This window comes from Monodon monoceros, unplaced genomic scaffold, assembly GCF_005190385.1.
Source record: "Monodon monoceros isolate NGI ecotype Baffin Bay Population unplaced genomic scaffold, NGI_Narwhal_1 Super_Scaffold_6, whole genome shotgun sequence".
NCBI classification, from domain to species: Eukaryota; Metazoa; Chordata; class Mammalia; order Artiodactyla; family Monodontidae; genus Monodon; species Monodon monoceros.
Genome location: NW_021703783.1, coordinates 1,635,505 through 1,646,305, shown reverse-complemented (window position 1 = coordinate 1,646,305; position 10,801 = coordinate 1,635,505). Strand labels below are relative to the sequence as shown.

The 10,801-nt window shown below is 48.9% G+C and overlaps 1 protein-coding gene across 1 annotated transcript in view; it reads left to right on the top strand.

The window, feature by feature from the left end:
* WNT5B (Wnt family member 5B) overlaps positions 1 to 10,801 on the top strand; it is a 91,782-nt gene that overhangs the window by 48,208 nt on the left and 32,773 nt on the right. The gene's annotated exons all lie outside the window — the stretch shown is intronic.

The window sequence follows — 10,801 nt, the reverse complement described above, 5'->3', positions numbered from 1 at the left end:
CCTCCGCGCCCCCGCCCCCCGCGCTCCCCCGCGCGCGCGCGAGGGTATGAGCTCGCGCGCCGGAACTGCCGGCGTTGTCCTGGAAACCGAGCGCCGGCCCGCCGCGGGTTAACCCTGTGCGCGCCGGCGGGGCGCCGGCCGGGCCCGCCGCCACCGCTTCCGCCGCCTCCACCGACCTCGGGGAGCTGCCGGCCACGCCCGGCCCGCGTCTAGGCTCCGCGCCGCCGGTTTCGAGGCCTCCCCGCGCTCTCCTGGCCCAGCCTCCCGCCCGCTCCCTTTATCCTCCCGCAAGACCCCCCTCCCCGGACCGCTGCTCGGTGACCGCCCTGCTCTCCTCCCCGCCTCCGTCCCCGGGGCCCCGCCGCGCGTCTGTGCTGCAGCTTCCTCGGTCCTCCCCAGTGGGCGGCTTCCCACGGTTCCTTTCTCTCCAGTCTTGTGCCCTAAACTGGGGAGAAACTCAGGACTACCCACGCGTCCCTTAGCCGAGCACGGCCTCCCCCCAGTGCGCACTCTGGATCTAGCCATTACCACTTCCTTCTAGCATGTTCCGGGTGTTTCCAGACACCGCCGCCAGTGCGCTCCCTCGGCTCCTTATGCATCACAACTTCCTCCGCTTCCGCACTCGGCCGGCAGCCCTGGGCTGCGCCGCGTCGCCTCCGCCTGCCTCGCGCCCGGAGGGAGAAACCGCACCTCAACCGTATCGCCACCGCTTTCTTTCCTGTCAGCCTCTTAGACGATGAAGGGCCCAGTTGTGCCGACAGTCAATGTGTTCGTATGTGCCGATACAATTTTATCTTTTGACAAAACAGAGTGACGATTGGGCTTGGTTTAAGATGCTCCAGCAAATGTCTGTTCGTTTACAAACTGTGTTCTCTGGAACCATGGAATGCTCCAGTCTAGAGCGTGGCTCCTGGGTCTTAAATGCCCACTCAGAGGATAGGGTTTCAAAAGAGATTCATATTAATTACCTTCAAGCCAAGAATTTTGGAGCCAGAAAATGACCCTCTGTGTTTTTAAGGAATTTGTGGATCCACACAACAAGATGCAAGACAGCCTGGTTCAGCTATCAAAACAGGAGAATGGTTTCATTGATTCTTTGAGAACCTGAACAAGGTTTTGACTGGGTTCCATATTCGTTATATGAGGTTCCCTTTAGCCCAGGGGACCAGTAGCGGGCCAAATGCATACAGATAGGTAATAGGCGTAGTACCTTTTTAGACTGCCGCCCACCTCCCCTGTTCCGAAATCAGGAAATGCAGAAGCCAAATCCTTCAACCCACGATGCACGTGGTGCAAGGCCCAGAGATTTCTATAACCCTCCTGGAATCATGCAGGGTTGTGTGGTCATCTAGAGGATTCCAAATGTGCTGTGCAGTGAGAGTCTCGGTTCTGCGCTGCACCTGGGTTGGCACTCTTCTCCTGGGCTGGATCTAGGCCTACACTGGCCTCAGTCACTGCCACCTAAACTTTCACCTTACGCGCTACGTGAAGTGACTTTTCCTGTTGTTCTGTGGATGTAGATGTGTTTGTGTTGATATCAAGGTCTTAATCCACAACACCTTAATCCTCCTTGTCGCAAAACAAAGTGCTAGACCACCAATGGGGTGGCGGGGGGGGTGGGGGCTGACCTGAAGAGGAGGGGCTTAGTTAGCCGTGCCCCTCCTCCAGACCCGCTGCTGCTCTCAAGTCTGAAAAGTAGTTCAGGTGTGCCCGGAAGCACTTTCTCGAGAAGTTGACCACCTGCTCCTAGCTCTTACGAAGTTTTTTCTTGAGTTTAACTCTAGAGTGGTATTAATTCAGGACCTTTTATGTAAGGCGTTCAAACATATATGACAAGGATTTTCAACAATATGATTGTGTTCACGTTCAATAAACAGGAGAAGAAACATCAAGAAGTATCTTAGAAAATGCACATTAGTGGGGAAACAGAGTGGCATCAGGTGAGCTCTCTGCTGAGTCTGGGGCATGGAGGAAGTGTCCCCTTTCTGCGGCTCAGTTTCCTTGTGTTTCACTAGGGCAGATTGACTGGATAATCTCCAGGGATCTTCTCAACAGTTACCCTCTGGGAAACCATGAGCCTCTCTGAGCCCTGTCTCAGCCCGACATTTCGCATTGTTCCTAATGCAACCCCGAGAATAGGGATAGTTTCACGTGCACTGGCTTCTTGGGGGTTTCAGTTTAGGCTGTGATTTAGGGCACAAAAATGGGTGGAGGGAATTATGGACCAGAGAAGATGTGTATCAATGTAGAGGGGCCCGTGGACAGCCACTCGTATTTTGAGCCCAGGTCGAGACTTTTGTATATGATTCAGCAGCTTGCAACCGAGGTGAAGTTTTTTTCTGAATGAGTTCTGAACTTCTGTTTAGAAGCAGAGGTGATAGCCCTGTGTACAGAGTCTCTAGAACTTTACCAAGAATTTTAAAGACACTGTTTTTTTAGATAGGGTGTGTTTTCCATCTGGGTGGGGCCTGGGAAAATTGTGAGGCCCAACCCAAAGATCAGGCTTACTTAAGGATGTATGCTTCCTGGGACTTCCCTGGTGGCGAAGTGGTTGGGACTCCACGCTCCCCATGCAGGGGGCCTGGGTTCAATCCCTGGTCAGGGAACTAGATCCCACATGCATGTTGCAACTAAGAGTTCTCATGCCACAGCTAGGGAGCCCGCATGTCTCAACTAAGGAGCCTGCGAGCCACAACTGAGACCTGACACAACCAAATAAATAAATATTAAAAAAAAAAAAAAGGATGTATGCTTCCTCACACAGAGAGGCAGGAAAGATCAGAAGAGATCCGTAGCTTTTAAACTCCTCATTCAAGAATATATGTGTCCAGGGCTTCCCTGGTGGTGCAGTGGTTAAGAATCCGCCTGCCAATGCAGGGGACACGGGTTCGAGCCCTGGTCCAGGAAGATCCCACCTGCCGCAGAGCAACTAAGCCCGTGTGCCACAACTACTGAGCCTGCGCTCTAGAGCCCACAAGCCACAACTACTGAAGCCCGCGCGCCTAGAGCCTGTGCTCCGCAACAAGAGAAGCCACCGCAATGAGAAACCTGTGCACCGCAACGAAGAGTAGCCCCCGCTCACCGCAACTAGAGAAAGCCCGTGCACAGCAACGAAGACCCAACTCAGCCAAAAATTAAAATAAATAAAATAAATTTATTTTTAAAAAAAAAGAATGTAGGTGTCCAGAAACAGTGACCCAGAGTCTAGCTGGTGGGCGTTGGATCAAAGGAGTTAAAACATGTTGTGTGTGCTTTATGTTAACTCTAATGTATCCATGGCACAATGGATGCCTCGCAGTAGGCGCTCTGTAAATGTGGTTGAACTGAAGTGAATGAGAACGATAACAATTATATAATCCCTTTACAAAAGACTTCATACATGTCAAAACTTTTCTGGACCACCAGTAGCAATGGATATCTGAGGTTTATAAGATCGTGCCTTTCCAACTACTTCCCCACTTCAAGGCAACATTCTCTCTATTCCTAAGTAATTCTAAGCAGGAGAGTATCCTGGGGCACCTCTTGATTAGAGAAAAGGTAAGACGTAGTGAGGACTTGATTCACTGAGTGCAAGGAGAAGATTTAACTAGAAACAACAACAGGACAACCTCACTGAATAATGCGCAAAGGACTTGAACAGACAGTTCTCTAAAGAAGGCATACAGATGGTCAACAAGCAGGGGAAAAGATGCTCAACATTAAGCATTAGGGAGATGCTAATCAAAACCACAATAAGATATGATCTCATACCCGTTAGGATGGCTACAATGAATAAAACAGAAAATAACAAGTGTTGGCGAGGAGGTAGAGATATTGGAGCCCTGGCGTGCTGTTGGTGGGAATGTGAAATGGTATGGCTGCTGTGGGAAACAGTATGGAGGCTCCTCAAAAACTTAAAAATAGAACTACCTTATGATCCAGCAATTCCACTTCTGGGCATATACCAAAAATAAATAAAAGCGGAGTCTAGACGCACCATTTGTACACCCAAGTTCATAGCATTGTCTGCAACAGCCAGAAGGTAGGAGCAACCCAAGTGTCCCTCACAGATCATGGATAAACACAAGGCGGTCTCTTCATACGACAGAATATTATTCAGCCTTTAAAAAGGAAGGAAATCCTGTCACACCACAGCATGGAGGGAGCTTGAAGACATCATGCTGAGTGAAGTAAGCCACTCACAAAGAGACAAATACTGTATTATTTCGCTTCTATGAGGCATGTAGAATAGTCAGAATCACAGAAACAGAAAGGAGAAGGGTGGCTGCCAGAGGCTGAGGGAGGGGAGCTGTTTTGGGGCACAGAGTTTCAGTTCTGCGAGATGAACAAGTTCTGGAAATTTGTTGCACAATGTAAATGTACTTAACACTATTGAATTGTATACTTTAAAATGGCTAAGGTGGTAAGTTTTACGTTATATATATTTTACCACAATTAAAAATGAAAAGATTTAAACAGAACCAACATTGTGAAATGAAGATGTAAATAAATAGGAAAAATAGGTGAAAATTGTCCTCACGTCAGCAAATTGCTGGAACACCCCGAAATATTGGTTTACTCTCTCCCAAATTATTCGTTCATTGTATCCTGTAAACAAGGGCTTTATCCACCCCAATAAAAATAAGGGCTTGAGGTCTGGGTAGCTGGAGCCCTCTCCTGAGGATGACTGTGCCCTTTCATGTACAAACTGGAAAAACTCATGGGAAAGAGATGGGGTGCTATTAATAATCGCCCCCGGATGAATGGACACCGCTTCCTTTTACACTGGAAATGCGGCTGCATTTGAAATATGTTGTTCGCAACTTTTGAGTGTTAACTGTAACATATATTTTCTTTTTTAAAATATTTATTTTATTTTTTTTAACTAATTTTTTTTTTGGCTGCGTGGGTCTTCGTTGCTGCACGCGGGCTTTCTCTAGTTGTGGCAAGCGGGGGCTACTCTTCGTTGCAGTGCGCGGGTTTCTCATTGTGGTGGCTTCTCTTGTTGCAGAGCACAGGTTCTAGGCACACAGGCTTCACTAGTCGTGGCTTGCGGGCTCTAGAGCGCAGGCTCAGTAGTTGTGGCACACGGGCTTAGTTGCTCCGCGGCATGTGGGATCTTCCCGGACCAGGGCTTGAACATGTGTCCCCTGCATTGGCAGGCAGATTCTTAACCACTGCGCCACCAGGGAAGCCTAACATATATCTTAATATTTTCAGGCGCCCGACCAAAGGATTAGAAATACTTCGATCAAATAACCCCAAGTATCAGTTATTATTAACAAACACCTTCGGTACTTGTTACCAACCAGGTAGCTATGACAACCCTAAAATAAAACAAGCCATATTGTACATGTAGCCATTTCCAAGCACTGAACGCTTGGGAAGGTGGGTTTCCAATCATGTGGTCGTTCAGGAAATGTTCCTACAGCTGGTGTGCACGGCTCTGTGCCCTGGAGTATAGACAAAGATGCAGAGGGTATGTCTGCTTCTTAGGACTCAGGACCCAGCAACGCGCTACAAAATAGTTTCCATATTATCAGTGGGGTAAGTGCCAATGGAGTGATGGTTATAAATAAAATGTTCTCAGTTTAGAGGACCAGTACAGAGAAGCCTCGAATTTGAATAGTGTTGATGAGAGGAAAGTCATTACATAGGGTGGAAATTTATTTAGAGAACAGGCTGGCTTTACCTTACTAGTTTAGGAAAAAATAAGAATGCCATAATAGCAAACATACATTGTCATACATTGTTCTGATTCTTCAGTATTGAAGAATATTGAAAATTTCCTTTTCAGGGAATTCCCTGGCGGCCCGGTGGTTAGGACTCTGCACTCTTACTGCTGAGGGCCCGGGTTCAACCCCTGGTCGGGGAACCAAGATCCCACAAGCCATGCGACGTGGCCCCCCAAAAAGAGTCACCTTTTCAAAGAATTCTTAGCTTTTTCTCTTTATTCTCTTTCAAGAATAAGAAACTTTATTTTAACTGTTGTCTATCTGGAACTGGAATTTGGCATCTGAAGTCAGAAATTCTTAGTTCATGGTTTGGACTTTGCTACTGTTTTTAGAACAGAGATTGCCTTGGGAAAAAATTATTTTAAATCAGCTGTCTTTCTCCTCGTTTTGCCCGACAATAGAGCTTAGTGCCTCACACCCTGGGGGCAGTGAGAGGGGACCACTGAGACATTGACTGACTCCTGGGACGGCCCAGGTCCGAGGGGGGCTTCCCTAGGTGCCTGTGACTCGAGGCCCCTTGACACAGGGCTGTTCCCCAGGCGGTGTCCTGAGGAGTTAAGTGTCCCCCAGACTTGCAGCCCAAGTTGTGCGGTGGAGTCCCGGCTCTTCCATTGTGCCTGCGTGCCCTCTGGCAGGGTGGCTTCAGCGCTCTGAGCTTCAATTTCCTCATCTATAAAGTGAAAAGTCACTCCTGGTCACAGAACTGTGGTGACAACTCATTGAGAAAAACCACGCAGGGGAAAGGGAGGGCCCACGGGGGAACCTGGCCTTTAGGAGGGAGCTAATAAACACTGTTCTGTTTTTTTTTTTTTTTTTAAGAAGATGTTGGGGGTAGGAGTCTATTAATTAATTTGTTTATTTTTGCTGTGTTGGGTCTTCGTTTCTGTGCGAGGGCTTTCTCTAGTTGTGGCAAGCAGGGACCACTCTTCATCGCGGTGCGCGGGACTCTCACTATCGCAGCCTCTCTTGTTGCGGAGCACAGGCTCCAGATGCGCAGGCTCAGTAGTTGTGGCTCACGGGCCCAGTTGCTCCGCGGCATGTGGGATCTTCCCAGACCAGGGCTCGAACCCGTGTCCCCTGCATTAGCAGGCAGATTCTCAACCACTGCGCCACCAGGGAAGCCCCACTGTTCTGTTTTTTTCTTTTATAAATGAACCATCAAAAAAGCCCCACATGGATGTGCCCCCAAATTGTACAGATACATCCTTACTGAAAGTTAAACATTTTAAAAATGTTATTTCCTGTTTTTAAGAAATGCGCAGGTTAAAGGAGCGGAAACAGCAAACTCGCAAGAGCGTGATGAGATGGTCCCTCACGTCGGGGGAGCCCCCTGTCTCTGTGCCCCTCATTCTCTCCTCCCTGAGTCGGAAAGAGTCGTGCTCCATTCAGAAAAGCAAGAGACAGTCCCAGACTCGGAGTCTGCCAGACACACATCCATCCTTTTTCCTCTGACCTAGGTTTTCATCACCAACTCTCATGCTTTCTTGGGCTTCTCCGACTTGCATGTGTATCAGAGTAACTTCGAAGGTCTCTGAGTCAGATGTCTGGGGGGGGGGCGGTGCCGAGAATTTGCACATCCAGTGGGTTTCCCAGGTACTGCTGGAACCTCCCACCCCCTGGTTTTCCTTCTCCTGATTTAAAACTTTTGTGAAATTATACTTCTTGAAGTCTCTCCTTTTTTAGTAAAACACAAATAATATTTAAAATAATTATGTCCCCCCCCACCACCATCTTTTGCCTTTGAGTCTCTGGTGTGAAGTCCAAAGTTTTCCCCGTGAGGTAGTGATAGAACGTGGGTTTTTAGTCAGACAGATTTGGGGTCAAAGCCTTGACTTCATCACTTATCAGCTCTGTGACTTTGGACGAGCTATTTCATCACTTGGAGACTCGGTTTTCTCGTCTGTAAAGTAGGACTAGTGATGTTCTTATCCTGGGAGCTTTGTGAGGGTTGAACGGGATAATGCACGGAACCTCCGAGTACGGCTCCTGGCCATCGGCAAAATAGCTGATTTTACTTATTTTCTTTTTTTGGCTGCACCACGCAGCATGCAGAATCTTAGCTCCGCAGCCAGGGATCAAACCCAGGCCCCTTGCAGTGGAAGTGGGGAGTCTTAGCCACTGGACCACCAGGGAAGTCCCCAGAATACCAGCTATTTATTGCACATTTATTATGTGTTAGACATTCTTTGAAGGTCTTTACGAGTATGACTCAGCTCTTCCTCCCATAGATCCACCTACATGACTGTGAAGTAGGTTCCATTACTACCTCTGTTTCCTGGTGGGGAAACCACGGCACAGAGGTAAGTGCTCAAGACAATCCGGCCCACAGAACTGGGATTTCAACGCCGTGGTCTAGACCTAGAGCCGCTTTCTAAATCACTGCTCCGCTGCCCTGAGGTGCATGTTAAGTTTGTCAGTGCAGCTGGCTAGGGCGCAGTTGCTGTGCGACACCAAGAAGGAGTGGCCGTGAAAACAGCACCTGCCTAGTGGCTGAGATGCTGGCCCGCCATGAACGGTCGTGGGCCATGACGAGGGGTGGCTTCCGTGTGCAACACCTAAGGCCCTGGTTGGTAGACGGCCAAAGTGGGGGTGTGTGTGTGTGTGTGTGTGTGTGTGTGTATGAGACACAGAGACCGCAAGGGCGGAGCCTGCGGGCACCACTGTGAGTGGCTCCATCTCCGGGCCTCCAGCGGGACGCCTGGCCGGCTCTGGCCTCACTCAGGCCCCAGGAAGCCGCTTGTGTGTAATTATGTCACCCTCTAGTGGTTACTTCCGTATTAGCCCTTTATCCGAGGAACAGCCCCTCCCTCTAGGTGCAGGCGACCTCTGGGTGAGCAGACCCTCAGGGAACTTGGGGGGGCTGCGGGGGGGCAGTGCTGGGAAAAGAGGAGTGTGGCCAAGGGCAAGGAGAGAAGGGCAGGATCAGAAGAGGGCAAAGTGCTCTGGGAATAAGGATTAGTTTACTCCTGCAGAGAAGGCGGAGGTGGGAAAGGTAGAACACCTGGAGAGAGGAGGGGCTCCTACACATTAGTATTTTTAACCTTTTATGTTTAATTGGGGTGTAGTTGATTTACAATAGCTTCAGGTGTACAGCAAAGTGATTCAGCTGTATGTACGTACACACATGTCTGTATATACGTACACATATATGTACACAATATGTATCTCTTCTTTTTCAGATTCTTTTCCATTATAGGTTATTACAGGACATTGAATGTAGTTCCCTGTGCCATAGAGCAGGTCTCTGTTGTTTATCTATTTTATACATAGTAGTGTGTATCTGTTCATCCCAAGCTCCTCATTTATCCTCCCCCCACCCCCTCTGGTAACCCTATGTTTGTTTTCTGTGTCTGTGAGTCTATTTCCACAGCAACATGGATGGACCTAGAGGTTATCATATTAAGTGAAGAAGTCAGAAAGAGAAAGACAAATATTGTATGATATCACTTATATGTGGAATCTAAAAAAATGATATAAATGAACTTATTTACAGAAACAGAGCATGCATCCATCTTTACCGAGCGCTGTTTCTTGTTTGTGAGCGTGGGTGCTGCACCCCGGGCTCTCTCGGGAGCTTCAGTGCAGAGGGCTGGTGGGGTTGGAGAAGAGCTATTTTTAACCAGTTTCAGTTCTCTTTTCCAAGGGAAGTAGGCATAGGCCGTGGGACTCACAAGGGCTGAGTAAATTCCGAACTCTCACCACCTGGGTGGACAGCTGGCTTGACTTCTTCTCCCCAGCCTGAGGCTATGTTCTCTCTGCCGGGAAAGGTCACTTTTGTCAGGATCTTCGTAGGTCTGTCATATCTTGATAAATATTTCAAAGGCAGGGAGGGGATTAAGATCCATCCTACTCAGAACTGCTTTGTAAACTCCATATCGGGCCTGGGACTCTGCTGTCTTGTCTGCAGCCTTACGGGGCCGGAGTTTGAAGGTTATTCCCTTCTGGAAGGGTGCTGGCACTGAGCCAGGCTTTGCTGGAAAAAAGCCCTATTTGGATGAACCAGAGCATTTACATTTCTTACATCATGTCAGACCCAGAGGAGGACTAAGGGTCGGCCCTGATGCCGAGTTCACAGCCAGGTCCCCTTTTCTGCCAAGAGGATAGGGTTAAATGTTCTAAAAAAGACAGCCAGAAACTCAAGGGGTACAAAAGCAAAATCTCACCTTGCTGGTGTTAACCCTTCACACCACAGAGAAGATAGATAGTTGGAGACAAAATCCCATCTTTACATCATGGGATCCGCAGCTTTCGTGATTGCCAGTCGTTCCCAAAGAGGCCACTAACTCCAAGCATGGCTTCCCCCCTGTGTCAGGGCATGAACACAGCACGGAAACCCTGTCCACACTGTCCCTAACGCTGGAAAAATTTGTCTCAGCTCTGAACTCAGTGAGGTTCTTTGTTTGTTGTTTGCTGTTTATTTTTAAACAGTACTGTTTAAACGTACTGTTTAAAGCCGAAAAGTTCAGGTAACTCTTTCAAGTTGTCCATGCCTGCTGTGGACCATCAAGAATTCCTTGATTGGGCTTCCCTGGTGGCGCAGTGGTTGGGAGTCCGCCTGCCCATGCAGGGGACACTGACGGCTTCGTGCCCCGGTCCGGGAAGATCCCACATGCCGCGGAGCGGCTGGGCCCGTGAGCCATGGCCGCTGAGCCTGCGAGTCCGGAGCCTGTGCTCCGCAACGGGAGAAGCCACAACAGTGAGAGGCCCGCGTACCGCAAAAAAAAAAAAAAGAATTCCTTGATTTAGTTGGTTGCGGGGACTAAAGCCGTCAGCATTTGGGCAGAAGAGGGAAACCTAGAGATTGGACGATTCTTCCCTTTGAAGCTTCAAAGGCGCCGTGAGGACCTGTGAGGACAGCGCCGGGTTTTACAAGTGGAGAAAACAAGGTGGAAAATGAGAAGTGACCTTCTCAAAGTCATGGGGTCTTTCCTGGGCCTGCACAGCTTCTGGGAACCCCGCACGCAGGCTTGCCTTTGTACGATGTTTCAGTAAAACTCTGTGCGTCTGGAAGGATAATCAGACGTGGGCAGAAGTCCACAGACACGGGCTCACTTGTGGCACTAAGTGATGGGGATGCTAATTGACAA